The sequence below is a fragment of the Gorilla gorilla genome, chromosome X (assembly GCF_029281585.2).
Source record: "Gorilla gorilla gorilla isolate KB3781 chromosome X, NHGRI_mGorGor1-v2.1_pri, whole genome shotgun sequence".
NCBI classification, from domain to species: Eukaryota; Metazoa; Chordata; class Mammalia; order Primates; family Hominidae; genus Gorilla; species Gorilla gorilla.
Genome location: NC_073247.2, coordinates 169,474,061 through 169,500,043, shown reverse-complemented (window position 1 = coordinate 169,500,043; position 25,983 = coordinate 169,474,061).

Here is a 25,983-nt window from a genome sequence, read left to right as displayed (position 1 = left end):
GAACATGGAAATATCTACACCACTATCTGTATGAACACGGAAATACCTACACCGTTATCTGTATGAACATGGAAATATCTACACCGATATCTGTATAAGCATGGAAATATCTACACCGCTATCTGTATGAACATGGAAATATCTACACCGCTATCTGTGTATCATGGAAATATCTACACCGCTACCTGTATAAACATGGAAATATCAGCACCGCTATCTGTATGAACATGGAAATATATACACCGCTATCTGTATGAACATGGAAATATTTGCACCGCTATCTGTTTGAACATGGAAATATCTACACCGCTATCTGCATGAAAATGGAAATATCTACACAGCTATCTGCATGTACATGGAAATATCTACAAAGCTATCTCTTTACACATGGAAATAACTACACCGCTATCTCTATAAACATGGAAATATCTACACCGCCATCTGTATGAACATGGAAGTATCTGCACCGCCATCTGCATGAACATATAAATATCTACACCGCCATCTGTATTAAGATGGAGATATCTACACCGCTATCTGTATAAACATGGAAATAGCTACACCGCTATCTGTATAAGCAAGGAAATATCTACACCACTATCTGTATAAACATGGAAATATCTACACCGCTACCTGTATAAACATGGAAATATCAGCACCGCTATCTGTATGAACATGGAAATATCTACACCGCTATCTGTGTAAACATGCATACAACTTCACCGCTATCTATATAAACAATGAAATATCTACACCGCTATCTGTATGAACATGGAAATATCTACACAGCTATCTGTTTGAATATGGAAATATCTACACCGCTATCTGCATGAAAATGGAAATATCTACACAGCTATCTGCATATACATGGAAATATCTACAAAGCTATCTCTTTACACATGGAAATAACTACACCGCTATCTCTATAAAGATGGAAATATCTACACCGCCATCTGTATGAACATGGATATATCTGCACCGCCATCTGTATGAACATACAAATATCTACACCGCCATCTCTATTAAGATGGAGATACCTATACCGCTGTCTGTATAAGCATGGAAATATCTACACCGCTATCTGTATAAACATGGAAATATCTACACCGCTATCTGTATAAACATGGAAATATCAGCACCGCTATCTGTATGAACATGGAAATATCAGCCCCTCTATCTGTATGAACATGGAAATATCTACACCACTATCTGTATGAACATGGAAATATCTACACCGCTATCTGTATGAACATGGAATTACCTTCACCGCCATCTGTATGAACATGGATATGTCTACACAGCCATCTGGATGAACATGGAAATATCTACACCGCTATCTGTATGAACATGGAAATAGCTACACCGCTATTTGTATGAACATGGAAATAGCTACACCACTATCTGTATGAACATGGAAATATCTACACCGCTATCTGTATGAACATGGAAATAGCTACACAGCTATCTGTATAAACATGGAAATATCTACACCGCAATCTGTATGAACATGGAAATATCTGCACCGCCATCTGTATGAACATGGATATATCTACACAGCCATCAGGATGAACATGGAAATATCTACACCGCTATCTGTATGAACATGGAAATAGCTACACCGCTATCTGTACGAACATGGAAATATCTTCACCACTATCTGTATGAACATGGAAATATCTACACCGCTATCTGTACGAACTTGGAAATAACTTCACCGACATCTGTATGAATATGTATAAATCTACACAGCCATCTGGATGAACATGGAAATATCTACACTGCTATCTGTGTAAACATGCATACATCTTCACCGCTATCTGTATAAACATGGAAATATCTACACCGCTATCTGTATGAACATGGAAATATCTACACCGCTATCTGTTTGAACATGGAAATATCTAAACCGCTATCTGCATGAAAATGGAAACATCTACACAGCTACCTGCATATACTTGGAAATATCTTCACAGCTATCTCTTTACACATGGAAATAACTACAGCGTTATCTGCATGAACATGGAAATATCTACACCGTCATCTGTATGAACATGGAAATATCTGCACGCCCATCTGTATGAACATATAAATATCTACACCGCCATCTGTATTAAGATGGAGGTATCTACACCGCTATCTGTATAAACTTGGAAATATCTACACCGCTATCTGTATAAACATGCAAATATCTGCTCGGCCATCTGTATGAACATATAAATATCTACACCGCCATCTGTATTAAGATGGAGATATCTACACCGCTATCTGTATAAACATGAAAATAACCACCCCGCTATCTGTATAAACATGGAAATATCTACACCGCTATCTGTATAAACATGGAAATATCAGCACCGCTATCTGTATGAACATGGAAATATCAGCCCCTCTATCTCTATGAACATGGAAATATCTACACCACTATCTGTATGAACATGGAAATATCTACACTGCTATCTGTATGAACATGGAATTACCTTCACCGCCATCTGTATGAACATGGATATGTCTACACAGCCATCTGGATGAACATGGAAATATCTACACTGCTATCTGTATGAACATGGAAATAGCTTCACTGCTATCTGTATGATCATGGAAATATCTACACCACTATCTGTATGAACATGGAAATATCTACACCGCTATCTGTATGAACATGGAAATAGCTACACCGCTATATCTATAAACATGGAAATATCTACACCGCCATCTGTATGAACATGGAAATATCTGCACCGCCATCTGTATGAAAATATAAATATCTACACCGCCTACTGTATTAACATGGAGATAACTACACCGCTATCTGTATAAACTTGGAATTATCTACACCGCTATCTGTATAAACATGGAAATATCTACACCGCTATCTGTATAAACATGGAAATATCACCACCGCTATCTGTATGAACATGGAAATATCTACACAGCTATCTGTGTAAACATGCATACGACTTCACTGCTATCTATATAAACATGGAAATACCTACACCGCTATCTGTATGAACATGGAAATATCTACACTGCTATCTGTTTGAACATGGAAATATCTACACCGCTATCTGCCTGAAAATGGAAATATCTACACAGCTATCTGCATATACAAGGAAATATCTACAAAGCTATCTCTTTACACATGGAAATAACAACACAGCTATCTCTATAAACATGGAAATATCTACACCGCCATCTGTATGAACATAGAAATACCCACAGCACTATCTGTATGAACATGGAAATATCTACACCGCTATCTGTATGGACATTGATATATCTACACAGCCATCTGGATGAACATGGAAATTTCTACACCGATATCAGTATGAACATGGAAATATCTACACCGCTATCTGTATGAACATGGAAATATCTTCACCGACATCTGTATGAACATGGATATATCTACACAGCCATCTGGATGAACATGGAAATATCTACACCGCTATCTGTATGAACATGGAAATAGCTACACCGCTGTCTGTATGAACATGGAAATATCTACACCACTATCTGTATAAACATGGAAATATCTACACCGCTATCTGTATAAACTTGGAAATATCTATACCGCTACCAGTATAAACAAGGAAATATCAGCACCGCTATCTGTATGAACATGGAAATATCTACACCGCTATCTGTATGAACATGGAAATATCTACACCGCTATCTGTTTGAACATGGAAATATCTACAGCGCTATCTGCATGAAAATGGAAATATCTACACAGCTATCTGCATATACATGGAAATATCTACAAAGCTATCTCTTTACACATGTATATAACTGCACCGCTATCTCTATAAACATGGGAATATCTACACCGCCATCTGTATGAAAATGGAAATATCTGCACCGCCATCTGTATGAACATATAAATATATACACCGCCATCTGTATTAAGATGGAGATATCTACACCGCTATCTGTATAAACATGGAAATATCTACACTGCTATCTGTATGAACATGGAAATACCTTCACCGCCATCTGTATGAACATGGATATATCTACACAGCCATCTGGATGAACATGGAAATATCACACCGCTATCTGAATGAACATGGAAATATATACACCGCTATCTGTATGAACATGGAAATATCTACACCGCTATATGTATGCACATGGAAATATCCTCACCGCCATCTGTATGAACATCGATATATCTGCACCGCTACCTGTATAAACATGGAAATATCAGCACCGCTATCTGTATGAACATGGAAATATCTACACCGCTATCTGTGTTAACTTGCATACATCTTCACCGCTATCTGTATAAACATGGAAATATCCACACCGCCATCTGTACGAACATGGAAATATCTGCACTGCCTTCTGTAAGAACATATAAATATTTACACCGCCAACTGTATTAAGATGGAGATATCTACACCGCTATCTGTATAAACTTGGAAATATCTACACCGCTATCTGTATAAACATGGAAATATCTACACCGCTATCTGTATAAACATGAAAATATCTACACCGCTACCTGTATAAACATGGAAATATAAGCACCGCTATCTGTATGCACGTGGAAATATCTACACCGCTATCTGTACGAACATGGAAATATCTACACCGCTATCTGTATGAACATGGAAATAGCTACACCGCTATCAGTATGAACATGGAAATATCTACAGCACTATCTGTATGAACAAGGAAATATCTACACCGCTATCTGTATGAACATGGATATAACTACACAGCCATCTGGATGAACATGGAAATATCTACACCGATATCTGCATAAACATGGAAATATCTACACCGCTATCTGTGTAAACATAGAAATATCTTCACCGCTATCTGTATAAACATGGAAATATCTTCACCGCCATCTGTATGATCATGGATATATCTACACAGCCGTCTGGATGAACATGGAAATAACGACACCGCTATCTGTAAGAACATGGAAATAGCTACACCGCTATCTGAACAAGGAAATAGCTACAACGCTATCTGTATGAACAAGGAAATAACTACAGCACTATCTGTATGAACATGGAAATATCTACACCGCTATCTGTATGAACATGGATATATCTACACAGCCCTCTGGATGAACATGGAAATATCTACACCGATATCTGTATGAACATAGAAATATCTACACCGCTATCTGTGTAAACATGCATACATCTTCACCGCTATCTGTATAAACATGGAAATATCTACACCGCCATCTGTATGAACATGGAAATATCTGCACTGCCTTCTGTAAGAACATATAAATATCTACACCACCAACTGTATTAAGATGGAGATATCTACACCGCTATCTGTATAAACTTGGAAATATCTTCACCGCTATCTGTATAAACATGGAAATATCTGCACCGCTACCTGTATAAACATGGAAATATAAGCACCGCTATCTGTATGAACATGGAAATATCTACACCGCTATCTGTACGAACATGGAAATCTCTACACCGCTATCTGCACGAACATGGAAATAGCTACACCGCTATCAGTATGAACATGGAAATATCTACAGCACTATCTGTATGAACACGGAAATATCTACACCGCTATCTGTATGAACATGGATATATCTACACAGCCATCTAGATGAACATGGAAATATCTACACTGATATCTGCATAAACATGGAAATATCTACACCGCTATCTGTGTAAACATGCATACATCTTCACCGCTATCTGTATAAACATGGAAATATCTTCACCGCCATCTGTATTATCATGGATATATCAACACAGCCGTCTGGATGAACACGGAAATAACTACAACGCCATCTGTATGAACATATAAATATCTACACCGCCATCTGTATTAAGATGGAGATATATACACCGCTGTCTGTATAAACATGGAAACATCTACACCGCTATCTGTATAAACATGGAAATATCTACACCGCTATCTGTATAAAAATGGAAATATGTACACCGCTACTTGTATAAACATGGAAATATCAGCACCGCTATCTGTATGAACATGGAAATATCTACACTGCTATCTGTGTAAACATGGAAATATCAGCACCGCTATCTGTATGAACATGGAAATATCAGCCCCTCTATCTGTATGAACATGGAAATATCTACACCACTATCTGTATGAACATGGAAATATCTACACCGCTATCTGTATGAACATGGAATTATCTTCACCGTCATCTGTATGAACATGGATATGTCTACACAGCCATCTGGATGAACATGGAAATATCTACACCGCTATCTGTATGAACATGGAAATATCTACACCGCTATCTGTATGAACATGGAAATATCTACACCACTATCTGTATGAACATGGAAATATCTACACCGCAATCTGTATGAACATGGAAATAGCTACACCGCTATCTCTATAAACATGGAAATGTCTACACCGCCATCTGTATGAACATGGAAATATCTGCACCGCCATCTGTATGAACATATAAATATCTACACCGCCAACTGTATTAAGATGGAGATATCTACACCGCTATCTGTATAAACATGGAAATATCTACACCGCTTTCTGTATAAACATGGAAATATCTACACCGCTTTCTGTATAAACATGGAAATACCTACACCGCTACCTGTATAAACATGGAAATATCAGCACTGCTATCTCTATGAACATGGAAATATCTACACCGCTATCTGTGTAAACATGCATACATCTTCACCGCTATCTGTATAAACATGGAAACATCTACACCGCTATCTGTGTGAACATGGAAATATCTACAATGCTATCTGTTTGAACATGGAAATATCTACACCGCTATCTGCATGAAAATGGAAATATCTACACAGCTGTCTGCATATACATGGAAATATCTACAAAGCTATCTCTTTACACATGGAAATAACTACACCGCTATCTCTATAAACATGGAAATATCTACACCGCCATCTGTATGTACATGGAAATATCTGCACCGCTATCTGTATAAACATGGAAATATCTACACCGCTATCTGCATAAACATGGAAATATCTACACCACTACCTGTATAAACATGGAAATATAAGCACCGCTATCTGTATGAACATGGAAATATCTACACTGCTATCTGTACGAACATGGAAATATCTACAACGCTATCTGTATGAACATGGAAATAACTACACCGCTATCTGTGTAAACATGCATACATGTTCACCGCTATCTGTATAAACATGGAAATAACTACACCGCCATCTGTACGAACATGAAAGTATCTGCACCATCTATAAGAACATATAAATATCTACACCGCCAACTGTATTAAGATGGAGATATCTACACCGCTATCTGTATAAACTTGGAAATATCTACACCGCTATCTGTATAAATATGGAAATATCTACACCGCTATCTGTATAAACATGGAAATGTCTACACCGCTACCTGTATAAACATGGAAATATAAGCACCGCTATCTGTATGAACATGGAAATATCTACACAGCTATCTGTACGAACATGGAAATATCTACACCGCTATCTGTATGAACATGGAAATATCTACACCGCTATCCGTTTGAACATGGAAATATCTACACCGCTATCTGCATGAAAATGGAAATATCTACACAGCTATCTGCATATGCATGGAAATATCTACAAAGCTATCTCTTTACACATGGAAATAACTACACCGCTATCTCTATAAACATGGAAATATCTACACCGCCATCTGTATGAACATGGATATATCTGCACCGCTATCTGTATGAACATATAAATATCTACACCGCCGTCTGTGTTAAGATGCAGATAACTACAGCGCAATCTGTATAAACATGGAAATATCTACACCGCTATCTGTATAAACATGGAAATATAAGCACCGCTATCTGTATGAACATGGAAATATCTACACCGCTATCTGTACGAACATGGAAATATCTACACCGCTATCTGTACGAACATGGAAATAGCTACACCGCTATCAGTATGAACATGGAAATATCTACAGCCCTATCTGTATGAACATGGAAATATCTACACCGCTATCTGTATGAACATGGATATATCTACACAGCCATCTGGATGAACATGGAAAAATCTACACCGATATCTGCATAAAGATGGAAATATCTACACCGCTATCTGTGTAAACATGCATACATCTTCACCGCTATCTGTATAAACATGGAAATATCTTCACCGCCATCTGTATGATAATGGAAATATCAACACAGCCGTCTGGATGAACATGGAAATAAATACACCGCTATCTGTATGAACATGGAAATATCTTCAACGCCATCTCTATGAACATGGATATATCTACACAGCCATCTGGATGAACATGGAAATACCTACACCGCCATCTGTATGAACATGGAAATATCTACACCACTATCTGTATGAACATGGAAATATCTACACCGCTATCTGTATGAACATGCAATTACCTTCACCGCCATCTGTATGAACATGGATATATCTACACAGCCATCTGGATGAACATGGAAATATCTACACCGATATCTGAATAAACATGGAAATATCTACACCGCTATCTGTGTAAACATGCATACATCTTCACCGCTATCTGTATAAACATGGAAATATCTTCACCGCCATCTGTATGATCATGGATATATCAACACAGCCGTCTTGATGAACATGGAAATAACTACACCGCTATCTGTATGAACATGGAAATATCTTCACCGCCATCTGTATGAACATGGATATATCTACACAGCCATCTGGATGAACATGGAAATACCTACACCGCTATCTGTATGAACATGGAAATAGCTACACCGCTATCTGTATGAACATGGAAATATCTACACCACTATCTGTATGAACACGGAAATACCTACACCGTTATCTGTATGAACATGGAAATATCTACACCGATATCTGTATAAGCATGGAAATATCTACACCGCTATCTGTATGAACATGGAAATATCTACACCGCTATCTGTATGAACATGGAAATATATACACCGCTATCTGTATGAACATGGAAATATTTGCACCGCTATCTGTTTGAACATGGAAATATCTACACCGCTATCTGCATGAAAATGGAAATATCTACACAGCTATCTGCATGTACATGGAAATATCTACAAAGCTATCTCTTTACACATGGAAATAACTACACCGCTATCTCTATAAACATGGAAATATCTACACCGCCATCTGTATGAACATGGAAGTATCTGCACCGCCATCTGCATGAACATATAAATATCTACACCGCCATCTGTATTAAGATGGAGATATCTACACCGCTATCTGTATAAACATGGAAATAGCTACACCGCTATCTGTATAAGCAAGGAAATATCTACACCACTATCTGTATAAACATGGAAATATCTACACCGCTACCTGTATAAACATGGAAATATCAGCACCGCTATCTGTATGAACATGGAAATATCTACACCGCTATCTCTGTAAACATGCATACAACTTCACCGCTATCTATATAAACAATGAAATATCTACACCGCTATCTGTATGAACATGGAAATATCTACACAGCTATCTGTTTGAATATGGAAATATCTACACCGCTATCTGCATGAAAATGGAAATATCTACACAGCTATCTGCATATACATGGAAATATCTACAAAGCTATCTCTTTACACATGGAAATAACTACACCGCTATCTCTATAAAGATGGAAATATCTACACCGCCATCTGTATGAACATGGATATATCTGCACCGCCATCTGTATGAACATACAAATATCTACACCGCCATCTCTATTAAGATGGAGATACCTATACCGCTATCTGTATAAGCATGGAAATATCTACACCGCTATCTGTATAAACATGGAAATATCTACACCGCTATCTGTATAAACATGGAAATATCAGCACCGCTATCTGTATGAACATGGAAATATCAGCCCCTCTATCTGTATGAACATGGAAATATCTACACCACTATCTGTATGAACATGGAAATATCTACACCGCTATCTGTATGAACATGGAATTACCTTCACCGCCATCTGTATGAACATGGATATGTCTACACAGCCATCTGGATGAACATGGAAATATCTACACCGCTATCTGTATGAACATGGAAATAGCTACACCGCTATTTGTATGAACATGGAAATAGCTACACCACTATCTGTATGAACATGGAATTATCTACACCGCTATCTGTATGAACATGGAAATAGCTACACAGCTATCTGTATAAACATGGAAATATCTACACCGCAATCTGTATGAACATGGAAATATCTGCACCGCCATCTGTATGAACATGGATATATCTACACAGCCATCAGGATGAACATGGAAATATCTACACCGCTATCTGTATGAACATGGAAATAGCTACACCGCTATCTGTACGAACATGGAAATATCTTCACCACTATCTGTATGAACATGGAAATATCTACACCGCTATCTGTACGAACTTGGAAATAACTTCACCGACATCTGTATGAATATGTATAAATCTACACAGCCATCTGGATGAACATGGAAATATCTACACTGCTATCTGTGTAAACATGCATACATCTTCACCGCTATCTGTATAAACATGGAAATATCTACACCGCTATCTGTATGAACATGGAAATATCTACACCGCTATCTGTTTGAACATGGAAATATCTAAACCGCTATCTGCATGAAAATGGAAACATCTACACAGCTACCTGCATATACTTGGAAATATCTTCACAGCTATCTCTTTACACATGGAAATAACTACAGCGTTATCTGCATGAACATGGAAATATCTACACCGTCATCTGTATGAACATGGAAATATCTGCACGCCCATCTGTATGAACATATAAATATCTACACCGCCATCTGTATTAAGATGGAGGTATCTACACCGCTATCTGTATAAACTTGGAAATATCTACACCGCTATCTGTATAAACATGGAAATATCTGCTCGGCCATCTGTATGAACATATAAATATCTACACCGCCATCTGTATTAAGATGGAGATATCTACACCGCTATCTGTATAAACATGAAAATAACCACCCCGCTATCTGTATAAACATGGAAATATCTACACCGCTATCTGTATAAACATGGAAATATCAGCACCGCTATCTGTATGAACATGGAAATATCAGCCCCTCTATCTCTATGAACATGGAAATATCTACACCACTATCTGTATGAACATGGAAATATCTACACTGCTATCTGTATGAACATGGAATTACCTTCACCGCCATCTGTATGAACATGGATATGTCTACACAGCCATCTGGATGAACATGGAAATATCTACACTGCTATCTGTATGAACATGGAAATAGCTTCACTGCTATCTGTATGATCATGGAAATATCTACACCACTATCTGTATGAACATGGAAATATCTACACCGCTATCTGTATGAACATGGAAATAGCTACACCGCTATCTCTATAAACATGGAAATATCTTCACCGCCATCTGTATGAACATGGAAATATCTGCACCGCCATCTGTATGAAAATATAAATATCTACACCGCCTACTGTATTAACATGGAGATAACTACACCGCTATCTGTATAAACTTGGAAATATCTACACCGCTATCTGTATAAACATGGAAATATCTACACCGCTATCTGTATAAACATGGAAATATCACCACCGCTATCTGTATGAACATGGAAATATCTACACAGCTATCTGTGTAAACATGCATACGACTTCACTGCTATCTATATAAACATGGAAATACCTACACCGCTATCTGTATGAACATGGAAATATCTACACTGCTATCTGTTTGAACATGGAAATATCTACACCGCTATCTGCCTGAAAATGGAAATATCTACACAGCTATCTGCATATACAAGGAAATATCTACAAAGCTATCTCTTTACACATGGAAATAACAACACAGCTATCTCTATAAACATGGAAATATCTACACCGCCATCTGTATGAACATAGAAATACCCACAGCACTATCTGTATGAACATGGAAATATCTACACCGCTATCTGTATGGACATTGATATATCTACACAGCCATCTGGATGAACATGGAAATTTCTACACCGATATCAGTATGAACATGGAAATATCTACACCGCTATCTGTATGAACATGGAAATATCTTCACCGACATCTGTATGAACATGGATATATCTACACAGCCATCTGGATGAACATGGAAATATCTACACCGCTATCTGTATGAACATGGAAATAGCTACACCGCTATCTGTATGAACATGGAAATATCTACACCACTATCTGTATAAACATGGAAATATCTACACCGCTATCTGTATAAACTTGGAAATATCTATACCGCTACCAGTATAAACAAGGAAATATCAGCACCGCTATCTGTATGAACATGGAAATATCTACACCGCTATCTGTATGAACATGGAAATATCTACACCGCTATCTGTTTGAACATGGAAATATCTACAGCGCTATCTGCATGAAAATGGAAATATCTACACAGCTATCTGCATATACATGGAAATATCTACAAAGCTATCTCTTTACACATGTATATAACTGCACCGCTATCTCTATAAACATGGGAATATCTACACCGCCATCTGTATGAAAATGAAAATATCTGCACCGCCATCTGTATGAACATATAAATATATACACCGCCATCTGTATTAAGATGGAGATATCTACACCGCTATCTGTATAAACATGGAAATATCTACACTGCTATCTGTATGAACATGGAAATATCTTCACCGCCATCTGTATGAACATGGATATATCTACACAGCCATCTGGATGAAAATGGAAATATCACACCGCTATCTGAATGAACATGGAAATATATACACCGCTATCTGTATGAACATGGAAATATCTACACCGCTATATGTATGCACATGGAAATATCCTCACCGCCATCTGTATGAACATCGATATATCTGCACCGCTACCTGTATAAACATGGAAATATCAGCACCGCTATCTGTATGAACATGGAAATATCTACACCGCTATCTGTGTTAACTTGCATACATCTTCACCGCTATCTGTATAAACATGGAAATATCCACACCGCCATCTGTACGAACATGGAAATATCTGCACTGCCTTCTGTAAGAACATATAAATATTTACACCGCCAACTGTATTAAGATGGAGATATCTACACCGCTATCTGTATAAACTTGGAAATATCTACACCGCTATCTGTATAAACATGGAAATATCTACACCGCTATCTGTATAAACATGAAAATATCTACACCGCTACCTGTATAAACATGGAAATATAAGCACCGCTATCTGTATGCACGTGGAAATATCTACACCGCTATCTGTACGAACATGGAAATATCTACACCGCTATCTGTATGAACATGGAAATAGCTACACCGCTATCAGTATGAACATGGAAATATCTACAGCACTATCTGTATGAACAAGGAAATATCTACACCGCTATCTGTATGAACATGGATATATCTACACAGCCATCTGGATGAACATGGAAATATCTACACCGATATCTGCATAAACATGGAAATATCTACACCGCTATCTGTGTAAACATAGAAATATCTTCACCGCTATCTGTATAAACATGGAAATATCTTCACCGCCATCTGTATGATCATGGATATATCTACACAGCCGTCTGGATGAACATGGAAATAACGACACTGCTATCTGTAAGAACATGGAAATAGCTACACCGCTATCTGAACAAGGAAATAGCTACAACGCTATCTGTATGAACAAGGAAATAACTACAGCACTATCTGTATGAACATGGAAATATCTACACCGCTATCTGTATGAACATGGATATATCTACACAGCCCTCTGGATGAACATGGAAATATCTACACCGATATCTGTATGAACATAGAAATATCTACACCGCTATCTGTGTAAACATGCATACATCTTCACCGCTATCTGTATAAACATGGAAATATCTACACCGCCATCTGTATGAACATGGAAATATCTGCACTGCCTTCTGTAAGAACATATAAATATCTACACCACCAACTGTATTAAGATGGAGATATCTACACCGCTATCTGTATAAACTTGGAAATATCTTCACCGCTATCTGTATAAACATGGAAATATCTACACCGCTACCTGTATAAACATGGAAATATAAGCACCGCTATCTGTATGAACATGGAAATATCTACACCGCTATCTGTACGAACATGGAAATCTCTACACCGCTATCTGCACGAACATGGAAATAGCTACACCGCTATCAGTATGAACATGGAAATATCTACAGCACTATCTGTATGAACACGGAAATATCTACACCGCTATCTGTATGAACATGGATATATCTACACAGCCATCTAGATGAACATGGAAATATCTACACTGATATCTGCATAAACATGGAAATATCTACACCGCTATCTGTGTAAACATGCATACATCTTCACCGCTATCTGTATAAACATGGAAATATCTTCACCGCCATCTGTATTATCATGGATATATCAACACAGCCGTCTGGATGAACACGGAAATAACTACAACGCCATCTGTATGAACATATAAATATCTACACCGCCATCTGTATTAAGATGGAGATATATACACCGCTGTCTGTATAAACATGGAAACATCTACACCGCTATCTGTATAAACATGGAAATATCTACACCGCTATCTGTATAAAAATGGAAATATGTACACCGCTACTTGTATAAACATGGAAATATCAGCACCGCTATCTGTATGTACATGGAAATATCTACACTGCTATCTGTGTAAACATGGAAATATCAGCACCGCTATCTGTATGAACATGGAAATATCAGCCCCTCTATCTGTATGAACATGGAAATATCTACACCACTATCTGTATGAACATGGAAATATCTACACCGCTATCTGTATGAACATGGAATTATCTTCACCGTCATCTGTATGAACATGGATATGTCTACACAGCCATCTGGATGAACATGGAAATATCTACACCGCTATCTGTATGAACATGGAAATATCTACACCGCTATCTGTATGAACATGGAAATATCTACACCACTATCTGTATGAACATGGAAATATCTACACCGCAATCTGTATGAACATGGAAATAGCTACACCGCTATCTCTATAAACATGGAAATGTCTACACCGCCATCTGTATGAACATGGAAACATCTGCACCGCCATCTGTATGAACATATAAATATCTACACCGCCAACTGTATTAAGATGGAGATATCTACACCGCTATCTGTATAAACATGGAAATATCTACACCGCTTTCTGTATAAACATGGAAATATCTACACCGCTTTCTGTATAAACATGGAAATACCTACACCGCTACCTGTATAAACATGGAAATATCAGCACTGCTATCTCTATGAACATGGAAATATCTACACCGCTATCTGTGTAAACATGCATACATCTTCACCGCTATCTGTATAAACATGGAAACATCTACACCGCTATCTGTGTGAACATGGAAATATCTACAATGCTATCTGTTTGAACATGGAAATATCTACACCGCTATCTGCATGAAAATGGAAATATCTACACAGCTATCTGCATATACATGGAAATATCTACAAAGCTATCTCTTTACACATGGAAATAACTACACCGCTATCTCTATAAACATGGATATATCTACACCGCCATCTGTATGTACATGGAAATATCTGCACCGCTATCTGTATAAACATGGAAATATCTACACCGCTATCTGCATAAACATGGAAATATCTACACCACTACCTGTATAAACATGGAAATATAAGCACCGCTATCTGTATGAACATGGAAATATCTACACTGCTATCTGTACGAACATGGAAATATCTACAACGCTATCTGTATGAACATGGAAATAACTACACCGCTATCTGTGTAAACATGCATACATCTTCACCGCTATCTGTATAAACATGGAAATAACTACACCGCCATCTGTACGAACATGAAAGTATCTGCACCATCTATAAGAACATATAAATATCTACACCGCCAACTGTATTAAGATGGAGATATCTACACCGCTATCTGTATAAACTTGGAAATATCTACACCGCTATCTGTATAAATATGGAAATATCTACACCGCTATCTGTATAAACATGGAAATGTCTACACCGCTACCTGTATAAACATGGAAATATAAGCACCGCTATCTGTATGAACATGGAAATATCTACACAGCTATCTGTACGAACATGGAAATATCTACACCGCTATCTGTATGAACATGGAAATATCTACACCGCTATCCGTTTGAACATGGAAATATCTACACCGCTATCTGCATGAAAATGGAAATATCTACACAGCTATCTGCATATGCATGGAAATATCTACAAAGCTATCTCTTTACACATGGAAATAACTACACCGCTATCTCTATAAACATGGAAATATCTACACCGCCATCTGTATGAACATGGATATATCTGCACCGCTATCTGTATGAACATATAAATATCTACACCGCCGTCTGTGTTAAGATGCAGATAACTACAGCGCAATCTGTATAAACATGGAAATATCTACACCGCTATCTGTATAAACATGGAAATAAATACACCGCTATCTGTATAAACATGGAAATATAAGCACGACTATCTGTATGAACATGGAAATATCTACACAGCTATCTGTACGAACATGGAAAAATCTACACCGCTATCTGTATGAACATGGAAATAGCTACACCGCTATCTGTATGAACATGGAAATATCTACACCACTATCTGTATGAAGACGGAAATACCTACACCGCTATCTGTATGAACATGGAAATATCTACACTGATATCTGTATAAACACGGAAATATCTACACCGCTATCTGTATGAACATGGAAATATCTACACCGCTACCTGTATAAACATGGAAATATCAGCACCACTATCTGTATGAACATGGAAATATCTACACCGCTACCTGTATGAACATGGAAATATCTACACCGCTATCTGTTTGAACATGGAAATATCTACACCGCTATCTGCATGAAAATGGAAATATCTACACAGCTATCTGCATATACATGGAAATATCTACAAAGCTATCTCTTTACACATGGAAATAACTACACCGCTATATCTATAAACATGGAAATATCTACACCGCCATCTGTATGAACATGGAAATATCTGCACCGCCATCTGTATGAACATATAAATATCTACACCGCCATCTGTATTAAGATGGAGATATCTACAGCGCTATCTGTATAAACATGGAAATATCTACACCGCTATCTGTATAAACATGGAAATATCTACACCGCTATCTGTATAAACATGGAAATATCAGCACCGCTATCCATATGAGCATGGAAATATCAGCCCCTCTATCGGTATGAACATGGAAATATCTACACCACTATCTGTATGAATATGGAAATATCTACACCGCTATCTGTATGAACATGGAATTACATTCACCGTCATCTGTATGAACATGGATATGTCTACACAGCCATCTGTAAGAACATGGAAATATCTACACCGCTATCTGTGTAAACATGCATACACCTTCACCGCTATCTATATAAACATGGAAATATCTACACCGCTATCTGTATGAACATGGAAATATCTACACCGCTATCCGTTTGAACATGGAAATATCTACACCGCTATCTGCATGAAAATGGAAATATCTACACAGCTATCTGCATATAAATGGAAATATCAACAAAGCTGTCTCTTTACACATGGAAATAACTACACCGCTATCTCTATAAACATGGAAATATCTACACCGCCATCTGTATGAACATGGAAATATCTGCACCGCCATCTGTATGAACTTATAAATATCTACACCGCCATCTGTATTAAGATGGAGATATCTACACCGCTATCTGTATAAACATGGAAATATCTACACCGCTATCTGTATAAACATGGAAATATCTACACCGCTATCTGTATAAACATGGAAATATCAGCACCGTTATCTGTATGAGCATGGAAATATCAGCCCCTCTATCGGTATGAACATGGAAATATCTACACCACTATCTGTATGAACATGGAAATATCTACACAGCTATCTGAATGAACATGGATTTACCTTCACCGTCATCTGTATGAACATGGATATGTCTACACAGCCATCTGGATGAACATGGAAATATCTACACTGCTATCTGTATGAACATGGAAATAGCTTCACCGCTATCTGTATGATCATGGAAATACCTACACCACTATCTGTATGAACATGGAAATATCTACACCGCTATCTGTATGAACATGGAAATAGCTACACCGCTATCTCTATAAACATGGAAATATCTACACCGCCATCTGTATGAACATGGAAATATCTGCACCGCCATCTGTATGAACATATAAATATCTACACCGCCAACTGTATTAACATGGAGATAACTACACCGCTATCTGTATAAACTTGGAAATATCTACACCGCTATCTGTATAAACATGGAAATATCTACACCGCTATCTGTATAAACATGGAAATATCAGCACCGCTATCTGTATGAACATGGAAATATCAGCCCCTCTATCTGTATGAACATGGAAATATCTACACCGCTATCTGTGTAAACATGCATACGACTTCACCGCTATCTATATAAACATGGAAATACCTACACCGCTATCTGTATGAACATGGAAATATATACACTGCTATCTGTTTGAACATGGAAATATCTACACCGCTATCTGTACGGACATGGATATATCTACACAGCCATCTGGATGAACATGGAAATTTCTACACCGATATCACTATGAACATGGAAATATCTACACCGCTATCTGTGTAAACATGCATACATCTTCACCGCTATCCGTAGAAACATGGAAATATCTTCACCGCCATCTGTATGATCATGGATATATCTACACAGCCGTCTGGATGAACATGGAAATATCTACACCGCTATCTGTATGAACATGGAAATAGCTACACCGCTATCTGTATGAACATGAAAATATCTACTCCACTATCTGTATGAACACGGAAATATCTACACCGCTATCTGTATGAACACGGAAATATCTACACCGCTATCTGTATAAACTCGGAAATATCTACACCGCTATCTGTACAAACATGGAAATATCTACACCGCTATCTGTATCAACTTGGAAATATCTACACCGCTACCTGTATAAACAAGGAAATATCAGCACCGCTATCTGTATGAACATGGAAATATCTACACCGCTATCTGTATGAACATGGAAATATCTACACCGCTATCTGTTTGAACATGGAAATATCAGCACCGCTATCTGTATGAACATGGAAATATATACACCGCTATCTGTATGAACATGGAAATATTTGCACCGCTATCTGTTTGAACATGGAAATATCTACACCGCTATCTGCATGAAAATGGAAATATCTACACAGCTATCTGCATGTACATGGAAATATCTACAAAGCTATCTCTTTACACATGGAAATAACTACACCGCTATCTCTATAAACATGGAAATATCTACACCGCCATCTGTATGAACATGGAAGTATCTGCACCGCCATCTGCATGAACATATAAATATCTACACCGCCATCTGTATTAAGATGGAGATATCTACACCGCTATCTGTATAAACATGGAAATAGCTACACCGCTATCTGTATAAACAAGGAAATATCTACACCACTATCTGTATAAACATGGAAATATCTACACCGCTACCTGTATAAACATGGAAATATCTGCACCGCTATCTGTATGAACATGGAAATATCTACACCGCTATCTGTGTAAACATGCATACAACTTCACCGCTATCTATATAAACAATGAAATATCTACACCGCTATCTGTATGAACATGGAAATATCTACACAGCTATCTGTTTGAATATGGAAATATCTACACCGCTATCTGCATGAAAATGGAAATATCTACACAGCTATCTGCATATACATGGAAATATCTACAAAGCTATCTCTTTACACATGGAAATAACTACACCGCTATCTCTATAAAGATGGAAATATCTACACCGCCATCTGTATGAACATGGATATATCTGCACCGCCATCTGTATGAACATACAAATATCTACACCGCCATCTCTATTAAGATGGAGATACCTATACCGCTATCTGTATAAGCATGGAAATATCTACACCGCTATCTGTATAAACATGGAAATATCTACACCGCTATCTGTATAAACATGGAAATATCAGCACCGCTATCTGTATGAACATGGAAATATCAGCCCCTCTATCTGTATGAACATGGAAATATCTACACCACTATCTGTATGAACATGGAAATATCTACACCGCTATCTGTATGAACATGGAATTACCTTCACCGCCATCTGTATGAACATGGATATGTCTACACAGCCATCTGGATGAACATGGAAATATCTACACCGCTATCTGTATGAACATGGAAATAGCTACACCGCTATTTGTATGAACATGGAAATAGCTACACCACTATCTGTATGAACATGGAAATATCTACACCGCTATCTGTATGAACATGGAAATAGCTACACAGCTATCTGTATAAACATGGAAATATCTACACCGCAATCTGTATGAACATGGAAATATCTGCACCGCCATCTGTATGAACATGGATATATCTACACAGCCATCAGGATGAACATGGAAATATCTACACCGCTATCTGTATGAACATGGAAATAGCTACACCGCTATCTGTACGAACATGGAAATATCTTCACCACTATCTGTATGAACATGGAAATATCTACACCGCTATCTGTACGAACTTGGAAATAACTTCACCGACATCTGTATGAATATGTATAAATCTACACAGCCATCTGGATGAACATGGAAATATCTACACTGCTATCTGTGTAAACATGCATACATCTTCACCGCTATCTGTATAAACATGGAAATATCTACACCGCTATCTGTATGAACATGGAAATATCTACACCGCTATCTGTTTGAACATGGAAATATCTAAACCGCTATCTGCATGAAAATGGAAACATCTACACAGATACCTGCATATACTTGGAAATATCTTCACAGCTATCTCTTTACACATGGAAATAACTACAGCGTTATCTGCATGAACATGGAAATATCTACACCGTCATCTGTATGAACATGGAAATATCTGCACGCCCATCTGTATGAACATATAAATATCTACACCGCCATCTGTATTAAGATGGAGGTATCTACACCGCTATCTGTATAAACTTGGAAATATCTACACCGCTATCTGTATAAACATGGAAATATCTGCTCGGCCATCTGTATGAACATATAAATATCTACACCGCCATCTGTATTAAGATGGAGATATCTACACCGCTATCTGTATAAACATGAAAATAACCACCCCGCTATCTGTATAAACATGGAAATATCTACACCGCTATCTGTATAAACATGGAAATATCAGCACCGCTATCTGTATGAACATGGAAATATCAGCCCCTCTATCTCTATGAACATGGAAATATCTACACCACTATCTGTATGAACATGGAAATATCTACACTGCTATCTGTATGAACATGGAATTACCTTCACCGCCATCTGTATGAACATGGATATGTCTACACAGCCATCTGGATGAACATGGAAATATCTACACTGCTATCTGTATGAACATGGAAATAGCTTCACTGCTATCTGTATGATCATGGAAATATCTACACCACTATCTGTATGAACATGGAAATATCTACACCGCTATCTGTATGAACATGGAAATAGCTACACCGCTATATCTATAAACATGGAAATATCTACACCGCCATCTGTATGAACATGGAAATATCTGCACCGCCATCTGTATGAAAATATAAATATCTACACCGCCTACTGTATTAACATGGAGATAACTACACCGCTATCTGTATAAACTTGGAAATATCTACACCGCTATCTGTATAAACATGGAAATATCTACACCGCTATCTGTATAAACATGGAAATATCACCACCGCTATCTGTATGAACATGGAAATATCTACACAGCTATCTGTGTAAACATGCATACGACTTCACTGCTATCTATATAAACATGGAAATACCTACACCGCTATCTGTATGAACATGGAAATATCTACACTGCTATCTGTTTGAACATGGAAATATCTACACCGCTATCTGCCTGAAAATGGAAATATCTACACAGCTATCTGCATATACAAGGAAATATCTACAAAGCTATCTCTTTACACATGGAAATAACAACACAGCTATCTCTATAAACATGGAAATATCTACACCGCCATCTGTATGAACATAGAAATACCCACAGCACTATCTGTATGAACATGGAAATATCTACACCGCTATCTGTATGGACATTGATATATCTACACAGCCATCTGGATGAACATGGAAATTTCTACACCGATATCAGTATGAACATGGAAATATCTACACCGCTATCTGAACATGGAAATATCTTCACCGACATCTGTATGAACATGGATATATCTACACAGCCATCTGGATGAACATGGAAATATCTACACCGCTATCTGTATGAACATGGAAATAGCTACACCGCTATCTGTATGAACATGGAAATATCTACACCACTATCTGTATAAACATGGAAATATCTACACCGCTATCTGTATAAACTTGGAAATATCTATACCGCTACCAGTATAAACAAGGAAATATCAGCACCGCTATCTGTATGAACATGGAAATATCTACACCGCTATCTGTATGAACATGGAAATATCTACACCGCTATCTGTTTGAACATGGAAATATCTACAGCGCTATCTGCATGAAAATGGAAATATCTACACAGCTATCTGCATATACATGGAAATATCTACAAAGCTATCTCTTTACACATGTATATAACTGCACCGCTATCTCTATAAACATGGGAATATCTACACCGCCATCTGTATGAAAATGGAAATATCTGCACCGCCATCTGTATGAACATATAAATATATACACCGCCATCTGTATTAAGATGGAGATATCTACACCGCTATCTGTATAAACATGGAAATATCTACACTGCTATCTGTATGAACATGGAAATATCTTCACCGCCATCTGTATGAACATGGATATATCTACACAGCCATCTGGATGAACATGGAAATATCACACCGCTATCTGAATGAACATGGAAATATATACACCGCTATCTGTATGAACATGGAAATATCTACACCGCTATATGTATGCACATGGAAATATCCTCACCGCCATCTGTATGAACATCGATATATCTGCACCGCTACCTGTATAAACATGGAAATATCAGCACCGCTATCTGTATGAACATGGAAATATCTACACCGCTATCTGTGTTAACTTGCATACATCTTCACCGCTATCTGTATAAACATGGAAATATCCACACCGCCATCTGTACGAACATGGAAATATCTGCACTGCCTTCTGTAAGAACATATAAATATTTACACCGCCAACTGTATTAAGATGGAGATATCTACACCGCTATCTGTATAAACTTGGAAATATCTACACCGCTATCTGTATAAACATGGAAATATCTACACCGCTATCTGTATAAACATGAAAATATCTACAACGCTACCTGTATAAACATGGAAATATAAGCACCGCTATCTGTATGCACGTGGAAATATCTACACCGCTATCTGTACGAACATGGAAATATCTACACCGCTATCTGTATGAACATGGAAATAGCTACACCGCTATCAGTATGAACATGGAAATATCTACAGCACTATCTGTATGAACAAGGAAATATCTAAACCGGTATCTGTATGAACATGGATATATCTACACAGCCATCTGGATGAACATGGAAATATCTACACCGATATCTGCATAAACATGGAAATATCTACACCGCTATCTGTGTAAACATAGAAATATCTTCACCGCTATCTGTATAAACATGGAAATATCTTCACCGCCATCTGTATGATCATGGATATATCTACACAGCCGTCTGGATGAACATGGAAATAACGACACCGCTATCTGTAAGAACATGGAAATAGCTACACCGCTATCTGAACAAGGAAATAGCTACAACGCTATCTGTATGAACAAGGAAATAACTACAGCACTATCTGTATGAACATGGAAATATCTACACCGCTATCTGTATGAACATGGATATATCTACACAGCCCTCTGGATGAACATGGAAATATCTACACCGATATCTGTATGAACATAGAAATATCTACACCGCTATCTGTGTAAACATGCATACATCTTCACCGCTATCTGTATAAACATGGAAATATCTACACCGCCATCTGTATGAACATGGAAACATCTGCACTGCCTTCTGTAAGAACATATAAATATCTACACCACCAACTGTATTAAGATGGAGATATCTACACCGCTATCTGTATAAACTTGGAAATATCTACACCGCTATCTGTATAAACATGGAAATATCTACACCGCTACCTGTATAAACATGGAAATATAAGCACCGCTATCTGTATGAACATGGAAATATCTACACCGCTATCTGTACGAACATGGAAATCTCTACACCGCTATCTGCACGAACATGGAAATAGCTACACCGCTATCAGTATGAACATGGAAATATCTACAGCACTATCTGTATGAACACGGAAATATCTACACCGCTATCTGTATGAACATGGATATATCTACACAGCCATCTGGATGAACATGGAAATATCTACACTGATATCTGCATAAACATGGAAATATGTACACCGCTATCTGTGTAAACATGCATACATCTTCACCGCTATCTGTATAAACATGGAAATATCTTCACCGCCATCTGTATTATCATGGATATATCAACACAGCCGTCTGGATGAACACGGAAATAACTACAACGCCATCTGTATGAACATATAAATATCTACACCGCCATCTGTATTAAGATGGAGATATATACACCGCTGTCTGTATAAACATGGAAATATCTACACCGCTATCTGTATAAACATGGAAATATCTACACCGCTATCTGTATAAAAATGGAAATATGTACACCGCTACTTGTATAAACATGGAAATATCAGCACCGCTATCTGTATGAACATGGAAATATCTACACTGCTATCTGTGTAAACATGGAAATATCAGCACCGCTATCTGTATGAACATGGAAATATCAGCCCCTCTATCGGTATGAACATGGAAATATCTACACCACTATCTGTATGAACATGGAAATATCTACACCGCTATCTGTATGAACATGGAATTATCTTCACCGTCATCTGTATGAACATGGATATGTCTACACAGCCATCTGGATGAACATGGAAATATCTACACCGCTATCTGTATGAACATGGAAATATCTACACCGCTATCTGTATGAACATGGAAATATCTACACCACTATCTGTATGAACATGGAAATATCTACACCGCAATCTGTATGAACATGGAAATAGCTACACCGCTATCTCTATAAACATGGAAATGTCTACACCGCCATCTGTATGAACATGGAAATATCTGCACCGCCATCTGTATGAACATATAAATATCTACACCGCCAACTGTATTAAGATGGAGATATCTACACCGCTATCTGTATAAACATGGAAATATCTACACCGCTTTCTGTATAAACATGGAAATATCTACACCGCTTTCTGTATAAACATGGAAATACCTACACCGCTACCTGTATAAACATGGAAATATCAGCACTGCTATCTCTATGAACATGGAAATATCTACACCGCTATCTGTGTAAACATGCATACATCTTCACCGCTATCTGTATAAACATGGAAACATCTACACCGCTATCTGTGTGAACATGGAAATATCTACAATGCTATCTGTTTGAACATGGAAATATCTACACCGCTATCTGCATGAAAATGGAAATATCTACACAGCTATCTGCATATACATGGAAATATCTACAAAGCTATCTCTTTACACATGGAAATAACTACACCGCTATCTCTATAAACATGGATATATCTACACCGCCATCTGTATGTACATGGAAATATCTGCACCGCTATCTGTATAAACATGGAAATATCTACACCGCTATCTGCATAAACATGGAAATATCTACACCACTA